The sequence below is a fragment of the Artemia sp. Qi Xiang Cuo genome, chromosome 19 (genome assembly GCF_049724085.1).
Source record: "Artemia sp. Qi Xiang Cuo chromosome 19, ASM4972408v1, whole genome shotgun sequence".
Lineage (NCBI taxonomy): Eukaryota > Metazoa > Arthropoda > Branchiopoda > Anostraca > Artemiidae > Artemia > Artemia sp. Qi Xiang Cuo.
The window spans coordinates 42,260,258-42,288,253 of record NC_142812.1 but is presented as its reverse complement, the minus strand read 5'-3'; the positions used below and the strand labels follow the sequence as shown (position 1 = coordinate 42,288,253).

The following is a 27,996-nucleotide window of genomic DNA, read 5'->3' as shown; positions in this document are numbered from 1 at the left end:
ATATATATATATATATATATATATATATATATATATATATATATATATATATATATATATATATATATATATATATATATATATATATATATATATATATATATATATATATATATATTATAAACACATATATGAAATATATACAGTATATTTCTCAACTATAATATACCTTATACAAATAAATAGGCAACTATAAACTGTTTAAATTAGTCACTGGGACTAAAAAATTAGCTGGAAATCTCCAGAACAGCTTACATCTTGCAAGAATCAGATCTTTAAGGCCAACGCCAGAAAAGCTGTAGCCGTAAGTAATGGTGGTCAGAACGCCCCATGGCATTAGGCTATCATAGGCAGCGCGCTAGCGCTGTCTAAGTAAAGAACGATGTGGGCACAACGTGTTGTTCTTTGGTTCTCCATACCCGGGCACTTCGTATCGAAGGATTTGTGGTAGAAACTTCGAAAAGGGCTCATTTGATTGGAAATTGGAGTCGCTAGTGCCCTTTTTAATAGTCGAAAGTGTTTGGAGGGCATTTAGCCCCCCCCCCACGCCCATCATTCCCCATCACGCCCATCAAACATATCCAATCAAAATTTTGAGATAGTCATTTTGTTCAGCATAGTTGATTTCCAGATAGAAAATATGTTTTTCTGGAGCTCTGTCCCCCTCAGCCCTCAGGGCACGGGTTATAATTGATGTCTTGTGGTTAGATACTTTTGTTCATTAAAGTGTTTTCGTAGAAACTTCAAAAAAGGCTCTTTTGATTGGAAATTCAAAGGGCTATACCCTTTTTAATAGTCGAAAGTGATTGGAGGGCAACTAGCCCCCCCCCCCATGCCTATCATTCCCCAAAATACATCCAATCAAAATTTTCAGATAACCATTTTGTTCATCCTAATTGATGCCCAGGCAAAAAATATATTTTCGAGGAGGACACTCCCCCACAACCCTCGGGACAAGGGTTTTAAGTTATGCCATGGGAGCATATAAGGTTTTAATAGAAGGTGTTGTCATGGAAACTTCAAAAATGCTCATTCGATTGGAAATTCAAAGTGCTAGTGCCCTTTTTAATCGTCGAAAGTGATTTTTAGGGCAACTAGCCCCCCCCCACGCCCATCATTCCCTCAAACAATCCAATCAAAATTTTGAGATAGCCATTTTGTTCAGCTTAGTTGATTTCCATATAGAAAATATGTTTTTGAGGAGGACACTCCCCCACAGCCCTCGGGGCAAGGGTTTTAAGTTATGCCCTGGGGGCATATAAGGTTTTTAAAGAAGGCGTTGTCGTAGAAACTTCAGAAAAAGCTCATTCGATTTGAAATTCAAAGGGCTAGTGCCCTTTTTAATAGTCGAAAGGGATTGGAGGGCAACTAGCCCCCCCACGCCCATCATTCCCCCAAACACATCCAATAAAAATTTTGAGATAGCCATTTTGTTCAGCGTAGTTGATTTTCATATAGAAAATATATTTTTGAGGAGGACACTCCCCCACAACCCTCAGGGCAAGGATTATAAGTTATGCCCTGGGGGCATATAAGGTTTTTATTGAAATCTTTGTCGTGAAACTTCAAAACAGGCTCATTTGATTGGAAATTCAAAGGGCTAGTACTTTTTTTAATTGTCGAAAGTGATTTGAGGACAACTAACCCCCCTCTCACGCCCACCTTTTCCCCAAACACATCGAATCGACATTTTTAGATAGCCATTTTATTCAACGTAGTTGAAAGTTTTGGAAATTAGGTATTTAAGGATGATAACCCCTGCCCCCAAGGCCCTCAGGGCAAGGGTTTTAAGTTATGCCCTGGGGGCATATAAAGTTTTTATTGAAAGAGTTGTCGTAGAAACTTCGAAAGGGCTCATTCAATTGGAAATTGAAAGGGCTAGCGCCTTTTTTAATAGTTGAAAGTGATTGGATAGCGACTAACGCCCCTCTCACGCCCACCGTTTTCCCAAACACATCGAATTAAAATCCTGAGATATCCGTTTTGTTCAACGTAGTTGAAAGTTCTGGAAATTAGGTCTTTTAGAATGTTAACCCCTCAGAGCCTTCAGTGCAAGGGTTGTAAGTTATGCCCTGGGGCATATAAAGTTTTATTGAAAGCGTTGTCGTAGATACTTCAAAAGAGCTCATTCAATTGGAAGTTGAAAGGGCTAGTGCCTTTAAATAATAGTTGAAAGTGATTGGATATCGACTAACGCCCCTCTCACGCCCACCATTTTCCAAAACACATCCAATCAAAATTTTGATATATCTATTTTGTTCAACTTAGTTGAACGTTCTGGAAATTGGGTCTTTTAGGATGATAATCCCCTCAGAGCCCTCAGTGCAAGGGTTGTAAGTTATGCCCTGGTGGCATATAAGGTTTTTATAAAAAGTTGTTGTATAAATCATAGACAGCGCGATCGCGCTGCCTAAGTAAAGAACGGGGACACTCGAGAACCAGACAAGAAACGGGGACTAAGTAAAGAGGAGGACACTCCCCCAAAGTCCTCAGGGCAATGGTTTTAAGTTATGCCCTGGGGGCATATAAGAACGATGTTGGCGCAATGTATTAGGGCAAAATTAGTAATTATTTTTTTCCTTTAGAGCAGGGCACTTACTATCGAAGAAGTTGTCATAGAAACTTCGAAAAGCGCTCATTCAATTGGAAATTGGAGTGGCTTGTGCCCTTTTTAATAGTCGAAAGTGATTGGAAGGCGACTAACACCCCTTCCACGCCCTCCATTTCCAAAAACACATCCAATCAAAATTTTGAGATAGCCATTTTATTGAGTGTAGTTGATTTCCAGATAGAAATTATGTTTTTGAGGACAGTCCCCCACAGATTAGGACAAGGGTTGTAAGTTATGCCCTGGGGGCATATAAGGTGTCTTATAGAAGGCTTTGTCGTAGAAACTTTAAAAAAGGCTCATTCGATTGGAAATTCAAAGGGCTATTGCCCTTTTAAATAGTCGAAAAGTTATTAGAGGGCAACTAACCCACCTCTCACGCCCACCTTTTCCCCAAACACATCTAATCAAAACTTTGAGATAGCCATTTTATTCAACGTGATTTTAAGTTCTGGAAATTAGGTCATTGAGGATGACAACCCTCCCAAAGGGCTCATTCGATTGGAAATTCAAATGGCTAGTGCCTTTCTTAATAGTCGAAAGTGATTGGAAAGCAACTAACACCCCTTCTACGCCCACCATTTCCCCAAACACATCCAATAAAGATTTTGAGATAGCCATTTTGTTCCACGCAGTTCAAAGTTCAGGAAATTATTCCTTTGAGCAGTACATTCCCCCCACAGTCTTCAGGGCAAGGGTTATAATAGTTGAAAGTGATTTGAAGGCAATTAACCCCCTTCTCAAGCCCATCTTTTCTCCAAACACATCCAATGAATATTTTAGATAGCCATTTTATTCAACGTAGTTGAATGTTTTGGAAATTAGGTCTTTAAGGATGACAACCCCTCCCCCCACAGCCCTCAGGGTAAGGGTTGTAAGTTATGCCCTGGGGGCATATAAGGTTTTTATTGAAAGCGTAGAAACTTGAAAAGGGCTCATTCAATAGGAATTTGAAAGGGCTAGTGCCTTTTTTAACAGTTGAAAGTGATTGGAGGGCGACTAACGCCCCTCTCAACCCACCATTTTCCCAAACTTATCCAATCAAAATTTTGAGATATCCATTTTGTTCAACGTAGTTGAAAGTTCATGAAATTAGGTCTTTTAGGATGATAACCCCCTCAGAGCCCTCAGTGCAAGGGTTGTAAGTTATGCCCTGGGGGCATATAAAGTTGGAAATTGGAATTGCCCTTTTTAATAGTCGAAAGTGAGTGGAGAGTAATTAACCCCCCTCTTACGCCCACCATTTTTCCAAAAATATTCGGTCAAGGCTTAGAGATAGCCACTTTGTTCAACGTAGTTGAAAGTTCTGAAAATTATATATTTAAGGATGACAAACCCCCCAGAGCCCCAAGGTCTAAGGTTGTAAATTCTGCACTAGGGGCATATAAGGTTTTTATAGATAGATTTGTCGTAAAACTTCAAAAGGGGCTCATTCAATTCGAAATTGAGAGGGCTAGTGCCCTTTGTAATTGTCGAAAGTGATTGAAGGGTAACTAACCCCCCTCTCACGCCCACCACTCCTCCATATACATCCAATCAAAATTTTCAGATAGCCATTTTGTTCAACGTAGTAGAAAGTTCTGGAAGTTAGGTCTTTGAGAATGACACCCCCCCCCCAGCACTCAGGGCAAGGGTTGTAAGTTATGCCCTGGGGGCCTATAAGATTTTTATTGAAAGTTTTAGAAACTTCAAAATGGCTCTTTTTAACAGTTGAAAGTGATTGGAGAGCAACTACCGCCCCTCTCACGCCCACCATTTCCCCAAACACATCCAATCAAAATTTTGAGATAGCCATGTTGTTTAACGTAGTTGATAGTTCTGGAAATTCGGTCTTAGAAGATGACAACCACCCTAACAGACCTTAGGGTAAGGGTCGTAATTTATGCCCGGGGGGAATATAAGGTGCTTATAGAAAACATTTCCATTTCCAAAAAGGCTCGTTCGATTGGAAATTGAAAGGCCCATTTCACTTTTTAATTTTCAAAAATAAATTGAAGACTTAATGTTTTTCTAATAAAGATTAATGTGGGTATAATGTATTATTTTTGTTGTTGTTGTTGTTTAGACCAGGGCGCTTCGTATCGAAGGAGTTGTCGTGGGAACTTCGAAAAGAACTCATTCAATTGAAAATAGAAAGGGCTGATGCCCTTTTTAATAGTCGAAAGTGATTTGAGGGCAACTAATCCCTCTTCCACTCCCCCCCTCCCACGCCAACCCACCCAATTATGCTCTTAAAATTTAACCAAATAAAAATAGCGTAAGTGTATACAATCTATAAAAGAAAGTAAACAGATTTTTTGCGAATGGTATCAAGTTTTTCGTTTCAGGGCAACTAGAGGAGGTATGAAACTAAATTAAACAGTACTATTTGTGTCCAGATTTTTAAAAGGGTGTATGTGGTTTAAAATTGCTGAAATTTTTCTCCAGCATACAAATAGCAGGCCAAATTTTAAAGTATCAAAAAAAGAAAAGCTTTAAATTATAATTTTTTTTTCCCTGAAAAGAACTGTGCAAATATAAAGCGAACAGAAATTAATTATAAAAACTTTTTCCACAAAATAAGTTTTTCAAAAAAAAGTAAAGAACTCCATTAAACAAAAAATGAACAAAAATAAAACTTAATAATCTACCAAGCGTGAAACTACCATAAATCAGCATCGATAACTAAATGAAACCCAAAACGAACAGAAATTACAATTATTAACCGAGTCAAACTCAAAACGAGCAGAAATTAACATAAGTTGGGCTCAAAACCCCTATGCCTTCCCAAGGCCAGAACATAATTTGCACATTAATGAAAAAAATATAAATGGTTTTACTTTTATAAATTTAATAAATAAAATAATATTAACATTTTGATTAATAAATATCAGTATATGTATATTAAACTGACAATGCACATTCATTTGTATTTTTTCAGTCAAGTGCAAATTTTTCTCTGGCCTTGGGAAGGCATAGGGGTTTTGCGCCCAACTTATGTTAATTTCTGCTCGTTTTGAGTTTGACTCGGTTAATAATTGTAATTTCTGTTCGTTTTGGGTTTCATTTATTTATCGATGCTGATTTGGTGTGGTTTCATGCTTGGTAGATTATTTGATTTTATTTTTGCTCATTTTTTGTTTAATAGAGTTCTTTACTTTTCTTTGAAAAACTTATTTTTTGGAAAAAGTTTTTAATTACTAGCCATATATAATGACATTCTCTACGTTCTGGGTGTTATGGCCTTGCATAATGAGTGGTCTCTACACCAGTATGAAGGCAATAGGCACCACAGAACATACGCCTGAGGCATGCTTATGTGTGCGGTTTCAATGGTACATGGCATAGCACGGTCATTCACCTATTACTAGGACCGGTATATGCCTTAGCAGACAGGTTTCTGAGGCAACACCATTTTCTGAGCTAATCATAGATGTATAAGGAATTACACAAGAATATGTATGCAGTTTCACGGGTACATACCTTACCATGGGCAGGTATCTATACATATCACGACTACAAGCCTTGTCAGACATGTTTTTCTAGGTTAAATAGTCATAACTAAACTTTGTCATATTACGTATTTAAAGATTTTATACACTTTTCTGTGTAGTTCATATTAGTGAGAGACTTGAATTCATTTATTTGTTTGTTTGAATAGGTCATTCAGCGAGTAAAATATATTAATTGCTCTGATGTAGAGATTAGATGGAGATTCTAAGAGAACGCATGTGAGCACATTTTTTTTTTCAAAAGAACTAAACAATTTAATGTAATGAGCTAGCTCTTGAGGAGGAGACAACCCCCTCAATAAGGATTATTCTGAATTAATATTTAACGGACACAATTTTTTTTCAAAAGAACTAAACAATTTAATGTAATGAGCTAGCTCTTGAGGAGGAGACAACCCCCTCAATTAGGATTATTCTGAATTAATATTTAACGGACAAAATTTTTTTTTCAAAAGAACTAAACAATTTAATGTAATGAGCTAGCTCTTGAGGAGGAGACAACCCCCTCGACCCCCTCAATTAGGATTATTCTGAATTAATATCAAACGGACATAATTTTTTTTATGTACCGTATTTAAAAATATGTTTTATGATAGCCATATAGATATAAGCTATTTGGCTTAAAATGCCTATAAGTTATCTGAGGAAGTTATCTGAGGAAAAAACTGAAAATTAATTTTTATTCAAAGGAAATTGACGTTGAATGTCCAGAGCAGAAACGACAGGATCAATGCTAGATCTGGACCTAACATGGTTGATTTGAACTTGGCTACATCATTGAGTACGACCAGGCAATCTGTGATGAAATATGCACCGCCATATCATATGCAGAACACTCCTGTGGAGTTACCTACAGGTGCCACCACCATACCCTTCAAGCCTCAGAAGAAAATACGAATAGTGGAATCAAAAACACCTACACCAGTACCCGATTTATGGGCTACCTCACCACTAACCGAGGATGAAGAGGTGCGTTTCATAGATCACACCGCTACAGTTGAAAGATGGCATAGTTTCGTGGAGAGTTGGACCACCAGGCACAGTGCTATGAGTTAGATCCCTATTACGCCTTTTCATTTTAAAGGTTGTTGTTGATATGAGTAAAACCAATACCTTTATACATCATTCTTGTGTTCTAACTTAAGTTGAAAGGGGGGTTAATAGAATAAGGCTTCATTTCCACGACTAAACCATTTTATTCAACGCTACAATTTTACAATGAAAATATAGTATGGATGGTAAATTAGTGAAAACCTAAGGGTTTGGATTCTCCTTCTTCTTCTTTATGTCGTTCTCCCATGCATCTTTCTCACTAGGACTCAATGGTTGTCTTAATATTCTATAATAATTGCACATACTGCTTGACCTCCATATTTCATAAAACCCATCATGGGTAATATAATGATAATCGCTAATCCTCGGCTCACAAGCTGAAGGAGAAAAATTAAAGGGTTAAAGTATGCGAAATTTGTATAACTTAAAACGGATAAAAATTATTCCTTCACGATCTATCTGATATACATAAAAAAACTAGTGCAAATATATCGACTGATTATACCCCCCTATGATTCTATGATTATAGAAAACTAGCAAATCTGATGATGTGATTTTCATTAAAGTTCTGTTGGAAAACTAGAGCTTCACTGAAAACACAAACGTCATGTATTAAAAAAAGAAAAGGAACTGATTTGGTACGGTAAATATTATTCCGATTAATCCTAAAAGTGGTTCATAGTTACATAAAGTCTAAAAACACCTTAAAAAAATAACGATCCATCTGATATACATCAAAGAAAACTAGTGCAAATAAATCAACTAATTATACCCCCTATGATTCTATGATTATAGAAAACTAGCAAATCTGATGATGTGATTTTCATTAAAGTTCTATTAGAAAACTAGCGCTTCACTGAAAACACAAAAGTCATGTATTAAAAAAAGAAAGAAAAGAAACTGATTTGGTACGGTAAATATTATTCCGATTAATCCTAAAAGTGGGTCATAGTAACATAAAGTCTAAAAACACCTTAAAAAATAACGATCTATCTGATATACATAAAAAAAAATAGTGCAAATAAATCAACTGATTATACCCCCCTATGATTCTATGATTATAGAAAACTAGCAAATCTGATGATGTGGTTTTCATTAAAGTTCTATTAGAAAACTAGTGCTTCACTGAAAACACAAACGTCATGTATTAAAAAAAAGAAACTGATTTGGAACGGTAAATATTATTCAGATTAATCCTAAAAAAGGGTCATAGTAACATAAAGTCTAAAAACACCTTAAAAAATCAAATAAAAATCATTAAGGTTAAAAAAAAATCATTAAATAATTGATATTCCTCCGCGACAAAATCTATTCCTCACTTGAAAAGGTCATTATAACTTTTGATTTTTGTCTAAAAAGGTTACTATTGAGACGAGTTGCTTTTACTATACAATTCCCTACCATGAACCATTTTATTGTTTCAAAATCAGTTATCTTTGAAACGACTAGAGTATGAAAAGACATTAAAAATGTACTTTTGAGTTAAAAATGTGTTTTATAGAAAAAGAACAGTGTTTTTTTGTTCCAAGTAAAACCATTGTTTCTTCTGATTCTGTTCTTTTCATTATAGATGATGATGATAGTGCTTGAGACGCGTTTCCATTGACTGGAGAAGAAGAAAAGGCATTGTGCGATCTTATTGAGGGGCCTCCCCCCATAAAACCTGTGATACAACAAGCTATTTCAATGAAATCCACCCCAACACCACACGTATCATCGTCATATCATAACAAAGAGAACGTCCAACGCATGAGCGAACATAGAAAAACACACAAGGAAAATAACCCCTTGTACATTTTTAAACATTCTAGTGCTACAAGAAAGCGTATAAGAATGCTTATAAAAGTACAACAAAAAGATAAACATTCTCATCTGTTTAAAGGAAGAGATGTAGGACGTTATGCACAGCTAAATTATGCAAGGAACTATCCTGTAGTATCGGTATGGTAAATTTCCAATTCTATCTGTGAATGTTCCTCTAAAAGCGTTATTTTTTATGATTTCAAATAAAATTTATTGACTTTTTAATATTCTCATTACTCAAAAGGTCCAAAGATTCTTAGAATATATTTTGTATCCTAATTTCCCGCAATATAATCTATTCCTCACTTGAAAAGGCCATTATAACTTTTGATTTTTGTCTAAAAATGTACTTTAAATTGGATCATAGAATGGATTTGTTACTGTTCAGCACCCATAGTCTGCATTCAGGTACTATTCATAGTTGCATCGATAGCTAAACTGCCAAATGAGAAAAAATTGTCATTTGTAGCTGATTTGGAAGGGTAAATATCATTCTGATTAATCCTAAAAGTGGCCCATAGTAACATAAAGTCTAAAAACACGTTAAAAAAACGTTTGCGCAGAAAAATAGTGTTCTAGGATTATAGAAAACTAGCGCTTCACTGAAAACACAAATTTCACGTAGAAATTGTGTTTATTTTTTGGGGTTTTCGAAAAGCACAACAGAGCAATTACAAAACTCTGGCCTTGGAAACAGAGTGCTGGGAATCATTTAACAAATCCAAGACTTCAGAAGGAAAATTTGATGCCTGAATAGCTGCAACCTAGCACAGAGCAACTCACGGGCTCATTCTAACCAAAAGTTAAAAAATTCACGATTTTTTTTTTTTTTTAAATCCAACTTGACAACATCATCTTTGAGTGTCAAGGTTACTAGTGTATTATCACATCATTCATTGAAAGATATAATTAAAAGGTTTTCAAGTTTAAATGACAATATGCTATGTGAGCATTCAGCGCTGAGATCTAGACCAATTAGGAAAATACTCATTTATTTCGTGTTTTATGGATACAAGGAAGGCTTTTTAGGAATTCGAAAGAGCAAAAATATAATTAATATCAGAGACAGATACGGCACTATATAGATAGATACGGCACTATATACGGCAAAACAGATACGGCACTATATAAGCAAAGAGCGATGAATTTGTCATCGAATCCTGACATGAAAATGCTAGCCTTAAAATTGAAATGGGGCACTCACCAAGTTTTGCGAGATGTATTATTCTATTCATAGCTACATGAAACCCAATTGATCATACATCTTGCTTTTTTAACGTTTTATACATTTTATCTTAGAAATTAAGGTTACTGATATCATTATCATGTCAGTCATCAAAAGATATACTTAAATGGTTCTCAAGTTTAAAAAGATAATATGCAGCATATGCAACTCGAATTTCACTTTAGATTTGATCTACAATGTCTATAAGTTCTATATGGAAACCAAAAACAAAAACAAAAATAAAAAAAAAACTTTTAAATGTCGTTTCTATAGAATTGGGACAGAATTCGAACTTTACTGTAAAGAGCTAGGTGTTATGGAAGGGGGGGGGCAGTCCCCTTTCATATTCATTATAACTTCTCTTCGTTTTAAGTTTCGAATGAACACTATTATGATATTCTAGGACTACTGGCTCGTTTTTATAACGAGCCTCATGTTTCAGGACTCATCCTTAAAGAATTGAGACAGAATTCGAACTTTAGCGTAAGGAGCTAGGTGTTGAGGAGGGGGCACCCCTCTTCATATACATACTAATTTCTATTCTTTTTAAGTATTGAATGAACCCTATCACAATGTTCTAGGACCACTGGCTTGATTTTTTTCCCCGCGTCTTTATCGGATACATCAGAGAACATTCATAAAATCTAAGTTCTATTAATTTTGACTTTATGCATTGTTACATTGAATTTAGGTTAGAACGATTTATGATATTCTAGGACCACTGGCTCGATTCTATAACGAGCCTCATGTCTCAGGACTCATCCTTAAAGAATTGAGACAGAAATCGAACTTTAGCGTAAGCAGCTAGATGTTGAGGAGGGGACACTCCCCTTCCTATACATACTGATTTCTATTCATTTTAAGTATCGAATGGACCCTATCACGATATTATAGGACCATTGGCTCAATTTTTTCCCCGCGTCTTTATCGGATACATCAGAGAACCTATATAAAATCTAAGTTCTATTGATTTTGACTTTATGCATTGTTACATTGAATTTAGATTAGAATGGTTTATGATATTCTAGAACCACTGGCTCGATTCTATAACGAGCCTCATGTCTCAGGACTCATCCTTAAAGAATTGAGACAGAATTCGAACTTTAGCGTACGGAGCTAGGTGTTGAGGAGGGGACACACCCATTCATATACATACTAATTTCTATTCATTTTAAGTATCGAATGAACCCTATCACGATATTCTAGGACCACGGGCTCAATTTTTTCCCCGCGTCTTTAGCGGATACAACAGAGAACCTTCAAAAAATCTAAGTTCTATTAATTTTGACTTTATACATTGTTACATTAAATTTAGGTTAGGATGGTTTATGATATTCTAGGACCACTGGCTCGATTCTATAACGAGCCTCGTGTTTCAGGACTCATCCTTAAAGAATTAAGACAGAATTCGAGCTTTAGCGTAAGGAGCGAGGTGTTGAGGAGGGGACACTCCCCTTCATAAACATACTAATTTCTATTCATTTTAAGTATCGAATAAACCCTATCACGAGATTTAATCCAAGAAATCCCCTTGAATATGGGCTTTATCCGTTTAACTTCGTCCTTGGCCCCAAAACGAAAACTGAGTAGATTATAGATGCGCCAATTGACTTATAGCCGCGGGGATGTCTTCGCAGAATTTTGTGGTGTATATGTTCGTCTTCGCATTACAAAACCGAAAAAACTTTTGTTAATAATGTACAAAAATATGTGAGTTAAGTCGGCGATGCCAAAACCGAGATTTTAAAAGCGAATGGCGCATTAGCAAAGCCGAGAATGGGATTTTCGTAGAACGGCGAAAACGAACGCAGCTATTAGATTCAGTTTCACTCATCTACCTCACTTTGTACTTTCCAAGATAGCAAGAAGCCCCATAACCTGTGTTGCCAGATTAGGCTATTTCCCGCCAATTGTGCTATCAAATTTTGAACTTCGAAGGACAAGTCACTAAAATCCCTCGGGGTTGGTTTTTAGGCTATAATGTTTCTAATCTCGCTACTTTTGGACTAGCAATCAAATTCGCTTGAAAAAAAATCTTTTTTGTTATATCTATTTTTTCATTTACCTTCTTTGGAGTATTGGAGCACAACATAATTATAATGTGTCTTGGGCTGTGGTTAGCCCCTTCTTGTTTAATAAAAGTAGCCGAGGAGACAGGTTGAATTTTGTTAATTTGAATAACGCAATCAGACAGTTCGTGGTAATGGACTGTAAGTAAGGAGCAACCCTGCTTATTAGTAACCGAAACTCTAAAAAAGGCATTTTGATACCAATGGATATATCAAAAGAATTGATTATTATGCTAATTCCAAGTATGTAAGTCTTATTAAGCTTAGTCTTGCCCATCAAAAGCTACGATCCTGAGAAGATTTGCCTGATATGCAAAAAAAGACGGAAAGGCCCCTAAAAGTCAAAAAATTTTTGATGAGAATCACACCATCAAATTCAGCGTATCAAAGAACCCTGCTGTAGAGGTTTCAAGCTCTTATCTGCAAAAATGTGGAATTTTGTATTTTTTGCCAGAAGAAAGACTCGGATGCGTGTTTACTTATTCTTGTTGTTTCTTTGTTGTTTTTTTTTTCACAAGGATAATCGTATCAACCCAGTGGTCCTAAAAAAATTGGAAGAGGGCTATTCCGAACGGATATTAAAAGTTCTAGTGTCCTTTTTAAGTGACCACAATTATTAGAGGGCAATTAGGCCCTCTCCCCCCGCCCTTTTTTCTCAAAATCATCGGATGGAAATTTTGAGTTAGCCATTTCGTTCAGCATACAGTAGTTGAAAAGCCGAATAACTATACCTTTGGTGATACCACGATCCCCAACGGCCCCTGGGGAAAGGTCTTTTTTAACCAATTTTGGTTCAAAATAGTCGAAAGATTTAATAGCTACGTTTTTGAAGATAACTTAACCCCTCAAAACCCAAAGGACAATGGCTAAAAGCTTTGAACTTTGGCTATTGTTTATATATTTTATTGATTATTGGGAAGTATACTGGTATTTTTTCGAGGGAATTATTTTTGGTGGGGAGCGCTTATTTTATATGGGGAGATTTTCACATTGGGAAGGTAGTTTCTTAAGGTGAACTTTCCAAAGAAAACTTTACACGGGGTAATACTTTGCCAAAATTAATATGCAAAATTTATTACAATTTTTCATGTACTTTGAACTTAATTCGAACCTGCATTAGTTGAAAAACGTTCAGAAATTAAGTTAAAAAAACAAGTTTTTTTTTAAACTGAAAGTAAGGAACAGCATTAAAACTTAAAACGAACAGAAATCATTCCGTATATGAAAGGCGTCGTCTCCTTCTCAACGCCCCACTCTTTACGCTAAAGAATTTTATTACTTTAAAATGTAGAGTTGTGACAAAGAATCGAAGTTTAATCAAAGAGAAGGATTTTGCAGTCAGAAAGAAATTAATATAAGGTAATCTAGCTAATTGTATCTGTACATAGAGCCATTTACAGGGTTGGTGGTGTCCGGGAAAAATTACTTACAGCGCTTAAAACTGGAAACAGAATGGACTTTCAGTTGCTTTTGTCCATCTTAGTTGCTAGAGGATGTTTTTCTGGGGACGGAATATGTTGTCAAAGCTTTGTTTCATCAAAATTTGCAGAGGTTTAACAATTCGATGTTTAAGTTTGAGGAAAGTAACGAATCAAGTGGAGTCGAAGAAGGGGTCTTTTGAGGTCTTGGATGAAATCTTTCACAAATCCTAAGCCCTTTTGACATTTCCTAAGTTTATAAATATTTTAACCCTGAGTAAACATAACCTTTCTGTAATTGTGGTTTTTGTCTGGATTTTTATTACTCTAAACTATGAACAAAATGGATAAAGATTGAATACCTAACAACGCCAAATATTTACGTATATACGCCTCATGGAATAAATGGGACGATAGAACGAAATAGAAACTTAAAACTAGCAGAATTATCGCTCCTCCACTTGTGCCGTCATAAATTTACTAGCACTTCACTGAAAGCAAAAAAAGGAAGAAAGGTTATTCTCTCACTGCTAGAAAAAAAAACGGCCACTTAGTGAGCAGTATCCATTTTTAATTATTGCCCCTGAGCCTACATGAAGCATATTTATCTGGTAGATTCATCAGTGGTATGCTAAAATAGTGCAGAGGTGAATTTTTCGGTTTTTTTATTATTGGGTATTCTTTTAAGTTTACATAACACCGTTTTTCAATAAGATCATGGTGTGTATGCAATTAACCAAATGGGTTAAGGACAATTTACCTTTTTGCTTCAGTAAAACAGTAGTCAATTTTACGATGGCATGCGTCGTCGGTGTCAAGCGGAAACTAAGTATCTGGTCAAATTTGTGATTCTCACTTTTTAACGCAGTTCTATTCGCCGACAAATTCTGCGTCGAATGGTGAGTCGACTGCCTCCGACTCATAAAATTGGAGATACAGACATGGTGGAAACAACATATCTCGGATTACAATAGAAGGGTGTCAAGTGGAAACCACATGTCTTGCAGCTTCCTCATTGCGGCAACTCAAAGATTTACCTGAAGTACACTACGATTTACATGAAGCTAGTGTTTTGAGTAGCGAAGGTACCTGAAATGAAGCCATTGATTAAGAGAGCAAGGATGTAGTCACAACTGGTTCAGGGATGAAAACTCGGATGAGAAAGAAGCTCCTTGTCTAAACCATGTGTTTGAATCTGCTTTAGACAGTGAGGAACGTCTTCCACTTCAAAAAAGCGTGCGAATAATACAAGGAAAGAAAAATCTTGATAGAGTTAGGAAAAGATTATGAAAGAGAATGGAAGGAAAGGTGGAGTAGAAATAAAGCAATAAAAATCAGGCCAAACCCTGTCTTTCAGAAAAATTAAGGTGTAAGCTTTGCAAAACCTCAGACGAACAAGGAAAAAGAATATTTTCTTACTATTTGGGGCTTGGCAATAAAATACAACAAAAAGATTGGTTGTGTGCTCACTCTCATTCTGAACCTGTTTCAAGGCAAACTCTCAAAGCAGAACCAATAAGAAAGGACACTATAAGATATTATATGCCCTATAATGATGGAAATAAGAAGAAAGTTAGTCTAAAATTATTTAGGGCAACCCTTAATCTTGGGCAGTTTGCTGCAAGAAATGTAGCTAAGAACAATGATTTAACATTTTCTCCGAGAACGGATAAAATATCAATCCCTACGAATAAGATACAAAATGATGTCTATAAGCATACAAGAAAGTTGATGACCTACCTGCTGTGGGATTCTATTACCGCCGTTCTACTACAACAAAGAATTATCTCCCTTAAAATTCAAAAACAAGTCAAACCTATTCAGGCTGTACACCGAACACTGCAGAAAAACTTAGAAGCCCATCCTTTTTCGGGGGACTTTCATCACGTTCTCAAGGAGTTTGACTTTAGCTTTCACAAACCGAGGAAGGATAAATGGGTCCTCTGTGAAATTGCGCAGTCTGATCAGAATATGACAAAAATTGAAAAGTTGGCATAGGGGAATCACATGATACAAAGGACAGCAACCAGGTGCTACGTGAAAGCCAGACACCGACGTAATGAAGCTGACCAGTGTTACGTTCATCCTTGCTTTGATTTAGAGAAATTACTTGGCACACCACACAGTGAGGGAATGTTGATTGAGTTTTCTCGAAAATATGCTTGCTACAATCTTACAGTTAGCGAGAATGTAAGTAAGAATGGATATTACTTTTTTGGAAGAAGAAGAACGGAAACCAATGGGCAGATGAAATCACAACTTGTCTTTCACAGTGAATTACAGACGTTGATTGTAGAGGCACTGTCAAGACTGTAAGCCTGTCCTTTAACTGCGTTGATGGTCAAAACAGAAACCACAAAATGCTTGAGTTGCTTTTTCCAATTCTTCAGCAGTGTAAAAGTATATAGACCATTGAGCTGACTTTCTTTCTTCGGGTCATTCACTAATGACCTTACGCAGCATGCATTCTGTGCTTGAAAAAAATATAGAAGGAATCACAGTGTATGCACCAAGTCAATGGATGACGCTAATCCAAAATGCGAGAAAAAAAAATCTGCTCCCTGTATTGTCGAAGTACTGACGTTATTAGACTTTGTAGACTGGAAGGCAGCTCAAGACACCATCATCCCATCTATTGTCTGGGATACAAACAAACTTAAATTCCATGGAGTAGACTGAAGTCAGTAAAGTATTTCACGGAAATAGATGAATGGCGGTTTGAACTTTGCTGCAAGAAGCAAGTACTGAAAGCAGCTTATACTGCAGAATTCCCTGTTTCAGAAGTGAAGAAGAGACCTTATGGCCCTCTACAAGAAGGTGATCCCACATCTATTCTATCATGCATAGGAAAGTCTGAAAACTTCAAAGGGTACAAAGGAGACCCTTTTTGAGACTGATGAAGACAAAGAAGTTGCCGAATTGTCTGAAGAATGGCCTACTGGTAAGTGATTTTAAATCTGTACTTTTTGTAATTGAGTTTTGATAAAAACAGTATAGCTGAATTGTATTATTTCTCGTGATACGTGTTTTCCACTTGACACTCAATCATAGGCTATTAGGGAATTTGTCAAGCGGAAACCTCGTATCGGCTTTTCTGTTAGGACTGTTTTAGTCGAGTTGTTTTTGTTCTTTCCATGAGATCCGCCACAAAAAGTTGCCTATCTAATGCTAAGGTTTCAGCCGCGTAACTACTAACACGAAAAAATTGTTATGTTTTTTCCCCCTCCTGAAAGATTTTGAAAAAGGGAGATATGTGGTTTCCGCTTGACAACGACGACGTGGAGAGGTCATAATTTTGTTTGTTCGCTAGGCTCTTATTTCGCTTTTGATCTACTTTTGTGTGCAGGTTATCTGATGTGCCGATTGTATTTTTTCCTCGTTTTTCCCATTATAGTGCTATAATAGGCCATAAAAAGCATATAATAGGGTTGCTAGTTTGGGCTGTTTTTGGGCTAGCGATTGCGCCGGTTTGGGCTCTACGTTCTGCCTAAAATCTGGCAACCATTCACATAACTAGAACTGTGTTTGTGTGTCTCTAGTCATGCAAAATGATTAATTTGGAGTAAAGGGATGGGTACACGTAAAGTGTTACCAACAACTCAAAACACAATGTACCATATATTGCATGAAAAAGGTACCAAAGTCAAAAAAAAATGTATCATATCCCCAATTTTTTTTCCGTCGGTGGAAAAATGATCGTCAGTGACGTAAAGTACTATCTATGAAAATTTTGCATTAGACATTTTCATTCACTTTCTTTTCCCATTCCTTTATTTTTCTTTCTCTTCTAATACGGTATATTACTCCTGACAGCACTTGAAGAAATTGTTCTGAGTAACATATATTTCAACTGAAACATTGTACTATAGGCCAACAAAAATCATTGTTTTTCGGTCATTTAAGACCATTTATTAACTTGGCAAACTTAAGCAAACTTTTTTAAACTCAAAACGAGCAGAAATTAACATGAGTAAGGCTCAAAACCAATATGCCTTCCGAAGGCCAGAACATAAGTTGCACTTTACTGAAAAAAATTAGTGTTTTTACTTTTATAACTGTAATAAATCAAATAATATTAACATTTTTATTACTAAAGATCAGTATATGTATATTAAATTGACACGTACATTCATTTGTATTTTTTTCAAAAAAGTGCAAATTCTGTTCTGGTCTTGAGATGGCATAAGGGTTTTGAGCCCTACTCATGTTAATTTCTGCTCGTTTTCAGTTTTACTCGGTTATTTATTGTAATTTCTGTTTGTTTTGAGTTTCATTTATTTATCGATGCAGATTTGTGGTAGTTTCACGCTTGGTAGATTATTTGATTTTATTTTTGCTTATTTTTGGTTTAATGGAGCTCTTTACTTTTCTTTGAAAAACTTGTTTAGTGGAAAAGTTTTTTTAATTAATTTCTGTTCGTTTTATATTGACATAGTCTTTTCAGGGAAAAAGAAAATAATACTTTAGATCTTTTCGTTTTTTTTAAGACTATAGTTTGGCCTGCTATTTGTATACTGGAGAAATATTTTCAGCAATTTATAACAACAGACACCCTTTTAAAAATCTAGACACAAATAGTTGTGTTTAATTTAGTTTCATACCTCCTCTAGTTGACCTGAAATAGAAAACTTGATGCCATTCGCAAAAAATATGTTTACTTTCTTTGATAGCTTGGATACACTTACGCTATTTGGATTTGGTTAAGTTTTAAGAGCAGAAGCAGCCCCGAAAGCTTGAACATAATACCCTCAGTTGCTTTTGGGATGCTTCTAAGATGCCTTATTTGGAGTTAGAATTATCACAGTTTATTTCGATTTAAACTTAAGGCAAAATTTAGTTTTTAAACATAATGGTCAAATAGTAGGGTGGGCTTGGGAGGGGAATTAATTGCCCACGAATCACTTTCCAATATTAAAAAGGCTATTAACGATTCCAATATCCAATTGAATGAGCCCTTTTCCAAGTTTCTACGACAACTCCTTCGATACGAAGTGCCCTGGTATAAAGGGAAAAAAATAATACATTGTGCCAACATTGTTCTTCACTTAGGCAGCGTAATTGCGCTGTCTATGATAATTTCTGTTCGTTTTAAGTTTTAATGTTGCTCCTTACTTTCATTTGAAAAAACTTGTTTTTGTTTTGTTTAATCACTGGTAGAGGTACAGTCCAATATTTACATAAGTCTGCAATTTGCCTGAAATAGGACACCTTTCCTGTTGCAGGATCTGAGCAATCAAATGCAGACTGAAACCATATGTCATCTCATTCAGAAGAGAAGAGGTACTCAAGTTCAAAGCATTCACCTAACACAGTGGTCAGCAGCCATTTTAGTTAAGAGACTCAAATATAAACAATGGGGTGATTATTTATATATATATATATATATATATATATATATATATATATATATATATATATATATATATATATATATATATATATATATATATATATATATATATATATATATATATATATATATATATATATATATATATATATATAGTTGAGCTAGATCCCCTTATTTTAAATTTCTACTTACTTTTAATTTCTCTTAGCAGGCTCCTTTTTCCTTAATAAAAATTTTCAAACTAAGGAGATTCACTTTGGGCGGTTGGCTTTTGTTTTTATTCCACTAGATTCCCAACCATCACGAATCCAAGTGTCATTATAGTTTCATTTTTAGTTTCTCATTTTCAATTGGTAAGACTTAATACACAGAAATATGTTTTTGTTGACCTTTGGATGCCGGAAGTGAAGTGTCTGTTTACAAAAAAAGGGAAATAGGTGATTGCTTATCTGTCTCTTATTTTGACTATGCTGAACAAATCAGGGTGAAATAAAATACTTGTAGATGAAATAATACAAACATAGGTACAAAAATACTGAACTGTACCACATTGTACCAGTAGAGGTGAAACGTACCAAAATGCTACAATTGTACCATGTTTGGTACACAGACAAGAGGTATGTAATACTTTTATCTTACAATTTATCTTCTAAATTAATTGGGACCAGGTCGTTTTGCAGTCTTCTATTTATTAGCTGGGACTCCCACCAATTGATGAGAGTTGAGAGAAGTAAAGTTGTTGAAATTGCAAGAATATTCATATAAGTTATTTTTTAGGTATTTTTCTGCTCTCATTTATTATTCATGCAAATGCAGATTCGAAATATTAAAAAAAAACGAAGGGATATTGGTACACCGACAAGGAGAGAGCACTAGCCTTAACTTTGTACCTGAAATCCCCCAAAGTGTACAGTTTTAACAGGAAGCTTTTAATTCTTCCAAGTCGAAGTCTGCTGCTAAAATGGTGCCAGTTAATGAAAATAAATGCAGGACTGTGTGATGACCTGCTTAATGTTTTAGAAACAGTAACTAAAGACCTACCTGAAATTGAGAAGAATGTTTTATTGTGTTTAGACGAAATGGCACTCAGAGAAGCCTTTAATTACAATAGGTATATGGATAAAGATCAAGGATATGAGGACTTTGGAGAGGAAAAAGGAGAAAATATACCAGCAAATACAGCACTTGTTGCCATGATCCGTTCAATATGTGGCAATTGGAAAGTTCCAGTGGCTTACATACTGAGCTACAACTCATGCAAAGCAAATAAGCTCGAAGCATTTGTGAAAAAGCTAATAATTAAGCTGCATACGATTGGATTAACTGTCCAATTATTGATCACAGACCAAGGATCAAATTTTTTGAAATTGGCAAAAATCCTGGGTGTTATCCAAGAACAACCTTTTTTCTCTGCTAATAATAATCTCAAGACATTTTTTATGTTTAACATTCCACACTTATTAAAAAGCACCAGGAACAGCCTTTCAAAATACAATTTTAAGTTCTTTGATGGAACAGAAGCTAGTTGGAGTCATGTGTGTCAGGCTTACAATTATGCCTCCAAAAATAATATCCGTATGATGCCTATACTCCATAGAGGACATTTGTTGTGGAATAACATAAAAAAAATGAATGTCAGTCTTGCTGCCCAGGTTCTAAGTCACTCTGTTGCTAGTGCTATGCATTGTTTATATACCACTAATATTCTGGGTAAAGGGTGTCTGGGAACAATAAAATTCATAAAGAACATAGACAAACTGTTTGATTTATTCAATTCGTCTTCTCTGTTAGATAAAAAACGATTTATGCGACTTTTGCATCTTTCAAGAGGAATAAAAAGGTCAGAAAAGTTTGTTTTTTAGACAATGTTTCAAAAGAACTGTCAACTTTGAAGATCTATAATCGTAGAACAAAACAAGACATTACAAACAGTGTGAAATTTTTAAAAGGGTGGCTGCAGAATATATCATCACTGAAGGGACTGTCTACTGAAATGAGGAGCCTGGGAATTCAAAAGCTTGCCACCAGAAGATTAAATCAAGATTGCTTGGAAAACTTCTTTGGACTTATGAGAAGGAAAGGTCGTCTAAATGACAATCCTAGCGCATGTGAGTTTAAAAACAACTATAAGCAGGTATTCTGCTGCTTTATAACAATCCCATCAAAATCAGGCACCAACTGTGAATTTGAAGATGCAGTAATTTTAAATACTATGAATGCCTTAAAAGGACTGAAAAGTAGAAACAAAGAAAATGTATCAGTTAGTGAAGTCTCTTATGGTAACCCTGTGTTTCAAAACGACGAGTTCATTGAACAATTTTCATCATTAATTCAGCAAGATGAGTGTAATCCCACAGTTAAACCTTGGGTTTTTGCAATATCAAGTGATTTTGACAAACAAGCAGAAAAGTTTGGTCTCAAATATGTATGTGGCTGGTCTGTTAAAACATTTTTGGAGAGACATAAGTGTGATCAGTGAAATTCAATTTTAAGAGCCATGACAACTTTGTAGGGCCAGATGATCTTTTTACATATTATAGAGCATATGACAATCCATCAGCTGGTCCTTTCCATGGTTTGACTGTTCCAACTGAGGCTTGTTTTAATTATATAAAATCCTGTGAAGATCATTTTCTGAACACCATGAAAGCCTTTGGGTATCAAAAAAATATAAGAGAAAAGATAGTGAGCCACTGTGATAGTTCTACCCTATTTTGTTCTGAAGAGGCTCAACAGCAATTCTGTAGGACTTATGTAGCTATGAGACTTCATTATCTAGTAAAGTTCACAAATAGATCTCTAATGGAGCAAAAACAACAAGAAAGAAGTGTGAACAGACAAAAGTTTAATAAAAAAAAAAATCAATATTGCAACATGCATAAGGCAGTTTTTTTCAATATTTCTAGCAGTGAAGTGGAGATATTTGGAGCATAAATTTTATTGAGAGTCCATTTTTTTGCTGCTTTTTGTTGTGACAAAATCTCTGTTTCTTTTCTTTTTTCTTGGTGTTCTGCCCTTTGCTGAGTTTTTCTTGTTACCACATCGTTTTGAAAATTATATTCTTGACTAAATTCTAGGTAGTAAGAGATGACCAATATTTGTTTTGCCTTTTTTACCATCTCAAGAGCTAAATTTTCTAGCAATAACATGGGGATATTTGGAGTTTAAATGTTATTAATGGTTGGTTATCCTAAGTCTATTTTTTGCTGCTTTTTGTTGTTACAAAAAATACTGTTTCTTGTCCTTTTTTTGGTCTTTTGCCCTTTGCTGAATTATTCTTGTTACCAGGTTGTGTTGAAAATTATATTCTTGACTAAATTCTAGCTTGCTAGTAAGAGATGAGCAATATGTTTTTATCTTTTTTCCTACTTCAAAAGTTATTTTGACTGTTTTTCATTGTTAGATGTATAAGCACAAAAAAAATAATTATGCAGGTAAAGCAAAGAGCTCAGATTTTGAAATGTCAAAATCAGCTTTATGTAAGAATAGACTCATACTCAAAAGTCGTATTGCTGCTTTCAATGTTCTAATAAAAAAAATAGAATCTTTATCCCTGCAATTTCTCTGGCAACAAAGTGGAGTTGTTCATAATTTAAATATTGTCAATGCTTATTCATTCAAAAAGTTCTAAATTTTTGGCTGCTTCTTGTTGTAGAAAAGCCTTTGTTTTTGGTTCTTTTTCTTACTATCTTGTCCTTTGTTCATTATTTTTTCCCCACCGAGTTTTCTCAGAATTATTTTGTATACTAGATTATTCTTTTTGCTGATGTTTATTTATAAGTGATTAATTGTTTTGGTTTTGTTCTGTGCAAGTTTTTTCTTTGGAAGATATATTAGCAAACTTATTATTTAGATAAATTTATTATTTACACAAATAATATTATTTACACTGCAAACTTATTATTTACACAAATAATAAATTCAAATTTCAAGATTAAGGTAAAGGCTCTGAAAAAAGGTGGTCAGAATTACTTGTCTGCCTTTTTCCGTTTAAAAAATTATTTTCGGGAGCTTTTCCTTGTAAGATCTATATTAGCACTCTGAAACTACAAAAAAAATGGAATGTATACAAATAAAGGGGAGAACTCAAATTTTCGAATGTGCAAAATTATCTTTGGATAAGAATAGACTGTACACTTAAAGTTTATGTTGTCGCTTTGTATGTTCTTGTGAGAAAAAGTATCCTGGATGTCATTTATTTCTAGCCAACAATTTTCTTGAGGCGAGTGATTATTGTGCTAAAAGCTGTTTTTTTTTCGTAATCTTAGTCACTGAAAGTTTCCTTGGTTGTTGCCGTCGCTTCTGGCTTCTATAGGAAATACGTAAAATATTAGAGTCAGCATTATAGACCTTCAAGCCTGTAAGTCCAATTTCAAGAAAGTAAGTTAATGTATTTTAAAGATTATCAAAAATGTGAACATTTTTTTTCTACTTCGTTAGGAATTCCTTGGATATATATTCTCCATTAAATCTGTTAGAAATAGTTAACTGTTTCAATTCTGAAAGACCAAATTAATTCAATGAACAGACCCTTGAAAACACATTCTATTAAAATAAATCCCTTTATTTTATTATCCACGGACTTTGAGATGGTTCTAATACGCAAAAAAATTTAGCGGATATATGTTTGATGCACATATTACTGTTTTAATTACATTAGTAAATGATAAATAAATATAAAGTTGTATTATTTTTTAATTGCCTTTTTCTTATACTACTTGACTGTCCATATAGTTTTTCCTCCCTTTTTTCAGACAAATTATTTTTTTTTTTTGGATGATCAGTTATTTCCTGTAATCTGTTTTAGTTTGGCCATGAGGGGAGTATGAAACAGGGTTGTTAGAAGTTCAGTTACGCTTCAAGCTGTTTTTGTTAACAAGATGTAAAAGTTATTTTTTATGGATTTGTCTGAAACCAGGAAAGGTTCACTCTGAATTTTTAAATCATTAAATTCTTACTTTCAAAACTTGTCTCCTTCATTGCTGTTGTAGAAAAAATATGAAGATAAAGACTCCTAATAAAAGCTGATTACTTTACTCAACAAATTTTTCGGAAAATTAACTGAAATTGCTGAGGTTGGAACTATATTGCCATGGCACTTGACTTGGCAGCTGTGTTGGCCTCAGGTGGCTTGGTGTTGCGGTGAGTTGTTCTTAAAAGTAGTATTTAAGTCATTCGCTATGAATTTCAAACGGATTCGTAGTAAAACCAGAATCGCCTGATTATGTCCTAGTGCCTAATTAAGTGATTTGTGGGTTCAAGGCAAGCACGAAACTATGATGATCCGTATATTACTGGTTATATATTTAATTTGAATCATATGTATATATATATATATATATATATATATATATATATATATATATATATATATATATATGTATGTATATATATGTTTATGGAGGTGGAGCCAGGATTCCTGGCATTATTAAAAAAACCACCAGAAATTAAATTAAAGAAAAAACAGGTTTTTTCAACTGAAAGTAATGAGCAACATCAAAACTTAAAACGAACAAAAACTATTACGTATAGGAAGGAGGTTGCCCCCTTCTCAACACCTCGCTCTTTACGCTAAGGTTTTTTGTCCCAATTATTTAAGAACAACTACTGAAACACAAGGGTCGTTTAATTAGATCAATTATAAGCTTTTTTTAAGTACTAAAAAACTTTAGCGTAAAGAGCCAGGTGTTAAGGAAGGGCCAAAGAGAGAGAGAAATTCATTTTTAATTAAAGACCAAAATTCACAAAAAAAAAATCAATATCTCACAGTCCTACCACGTGAAAATCTATACAGATTTGTTTGTGACAGGACTCAATACTTTACTCACTTACTACATTGAAAAGAAAAAATGCAGTTTCATAAATAAATAAAAAATAAACCTCGTGGGAACCGCGAACCAATACTTACAGAAGACAGCTGTTCATAAGAACTTTCATATACGTAATCATTTTTGTTTTTATGTTTTGATTTTGTTCTTTATTTTCAGTTGAAAGGACTTGTTTTGTTTTTTTTAATTTAATATGCCAACAAATCGAACAGAATGTATTTCATCTGCCTCTCAGGATTTAGGTTTAAAAAATTTATAGAACCCTACTAAAATTTTATGGCTATCTCAAATTTAGGTACTAGGCTTCCTTGTGATCACTTCAATAGTTTTTTTTTTCCAGGGCTAATGAATATTTGTAAAACTTAGCGATAAGAAATATATAAAGACTGATTAAAAAAAATAGCTATCACAATCCTGGCTGGGCCGAATTCGTATTTCGGGGTCAAAAGACGAATAAAACCAAAAAATAAGTTTAAATGCGATCATACAAGCGAAACTGGCAAAGAACGTGCCGCCATTTTATCAAAATTTTAAAGAAATTGAAAACATGTATATACATTTACGAGCCATTGGATGTAAATAAATTAAACAAATAAAATTATTAAATTATTGTATGTTTGCAGTATTTTACCATAAAATTTTAATATTTAAGCCTTATTTTTATTTTACATGTACCGTATATGACACATTTTAAAGCTTCCAAAATTGGCTATAATTTTTACCCATCAAAATGCTTAAATATAACTAATATGGCAACCCTGACGTCTAGCATGCATTAAATGCTATAACATATAGCCAAACGGCATCCGAATACCCGACCCTCTTTTTAACATTGCGAGATAGGACGGATGGACATCTGTATGATAATACTTCTTGTCTGTGGTTTGGTATCACTGTACACGTAGCTGATTTCGGGAACTGATTTCAGCATCAGTGGACAATAGCTGCGTTCGTTTTCACCGTTCGTCGTTCTTAGTACTAAAAAGATTTTCTCGGTTTTACTCTTAAATTGCGTTTTATTTCGCCGTTCTAAGAACTTCGTTTTAACTGAAAAAACGGCTTATAAGAGCTTTCCTTAGCCAGATAAAATTTCAAAGTCACAGATAAAATTTCAATCAACCAGCACAAAAAAAATGGAAAATATACTCGTGAATGTAGCAAAACAAGCAATAGAGTTACTAGAGGAAAGTGACTGTTGCACCGTTCTATAGAGTGCAAATGGGCACTCTTGCTTTTGAATGCTTATGAATGGGCATAGACATTAGAATAGTTGAAATTGTGGTGCAATCCTAGATAGTGGATTTCGCATAGGGAAACATGTTAAGAAAGTATTTGTTACTTCATAATGTGGACGATACTCATAGTTTTGGTACTTGGCCTAACACTTAGTCAGTTAAATGTCCTTTCTACATTTTTAGCTTAAGACATTGCAACAATTGAACATACTCCTAAGGGTATTGAAACCTGGGGTTAGCTGGAATTTCTTAGTTTTAGTTGTAATCTAAGATATCTAGAAATTCCTCCCATGATTTTTCCAAGTGACCCCTAAGGAATTTTTGAAAGTTTGGAAAGCAATTTATCCCAAAAAAGCTTCCAGAACTTTCTGAAGATTTCAAAACTGTGCCACATATACGAAAAACAAATCACTACCATTTTTTAGATGAAAGACCCCAACAACAAAATCTACAAAATTAAATATCAATAAACTTGTTTTCTGTCATGTTTTTTTTATTTTAAAACTTGGCGCCCAAAAGTAAAACTAAAGTTGTTGAACGGAGTATGAGGCTCAGTTCGTCGTTCTAAGAACGACGGTACTAAGAACGAAGAACGGCAATTCAAAGAACGGCTTATAAGCGAAACATTTCATAGAACGGCGAAAACGAATGGCTTAATTTTTAAAACCCAGTATTTGATTTCCATAGAACGACGAAAACGAACGCAGCTAATGATAGCGGTAAGAAAAATTTGTTGAAAGAAAAAATTATTGCGCGAGATTTTCAAAATAAAAAATCATGGACACAATTTGCTAGAAATGAAAACTGTAGCAAAGAAATAAGTAAGTTTCACAATTTTTGCTTTTATAGCCTATGCTCAAACACAATTAAGCAATCATTTCTTTTTTACCACATGTCTACAACTGTATTTTAGGTCACTTCATGAGAATTTTATCTACAGGGCTGGAAGTCAGTGGCTATTCAAAAATATGTAACAACTTTTATTTAATTTGACCATCAGTAAGTTGATGAAAGTTCCCTTATTAGTTGCCATGGGTATTGGTTAAAAGGGCACAGCCAAGCAGATATTTTATGGATAAATTGGGATACAGGACCATAATGAAATAGGCTAGGATAACTAAGTGGTAAACACACCAGTCGATTCAGAATTCAATGCTGTATCCAAATATAAATACATTCTTAGACCACACTGGCTATACATGACAAATGAAACTCAGAGAGGAGAGAAACTAACAAAATGAAAAATAAAATCAAAAAGGGTGAAAAAACGAGGATTTTTTCAGCCAGTGGCAAACCATGAAGATGACAAAATATAAGCAAATATTTTGACAAGGACCTCTGCCAAGTCGTCCTCAGTGCTAAACAACAAAGAAGACAAAGAAAAAAAAATGAAAATCTAACCTTTTGAAGTTTACTTTACAAAGACAGAACAGACACTGAATAAAAACCAGGCAGGAATCAATGAAAATGAATTTACCAAGATGATTGGGCAAGGATCTTTTGCCCTGCAATAGTTTTAGCTGGTCTACAATTTCGGTTTTCGTTAGATATGCAAATAGGTTCTTTTAAGTTATACTGGGTGAAAATATTCATTGAGTCCTTCAAAATTAAGCTGTCATAAATTGGGCTTAATGAAATTTCTCCAGTATCTCTATTTATTGCTAAATTTTGGTTCATATATTTTTTTATCTCAATTACCTCTTTAAAAGTTTGTGGTATGCCATTTACAGTTGATATTAAAGTTGCCTCATCAAACAGAACTAGATGGGTTGGATTTACAAAAATATGTGAAGCCAATGCTGAATCAAAGTTGTCATTGTTATTTTTTTTAATCTCAGGGACTTATCTATTGAAATTTTGTGCTCATGCAAACGTTCACCTAGTTGTTGATGGGTCCTACCAATGTAAAATTTTCC

The 27,996-nt window shown here is 34.6% G+C and overlaps 2 protein-coding genes across 4 annotated transcripts in view; both read left to right on the top strand.

The window, feature by feature from the left end:
* Positions 1–27,996, top strand: part of LOC148940860 (2-oxoadipate dehydrogenase complex component E1) — a 204,379-nt gene that overhangs the window by 64,037 nt on the left and 112,346 nt on the right. The window lies entirely within an intron of this gene.
* The window catches only part of LOC148940862 (uncharacterized), a 61,252-nt gene that overhangs the window by 8,690 nt on the left and 24,566 nt on the right, over positions 1–27,996 (top strand). Inside the window, exon 1 of one of the 3 annotated variants that reach the window (XM_089105343.1) lies at positions 26,850–26,901. The exons of the other annotated variants lie outside the window; for them this stretch is intronic. The gene's annotated coding sequence lies outside the window, so the exon portion shown is untranslated. Of the gene's footprint in view, positions 1–26,849; positions 26,902–27,996 lie in introns of those variants that run through there. 3 annotated transcript variants of the gene reach the window in all.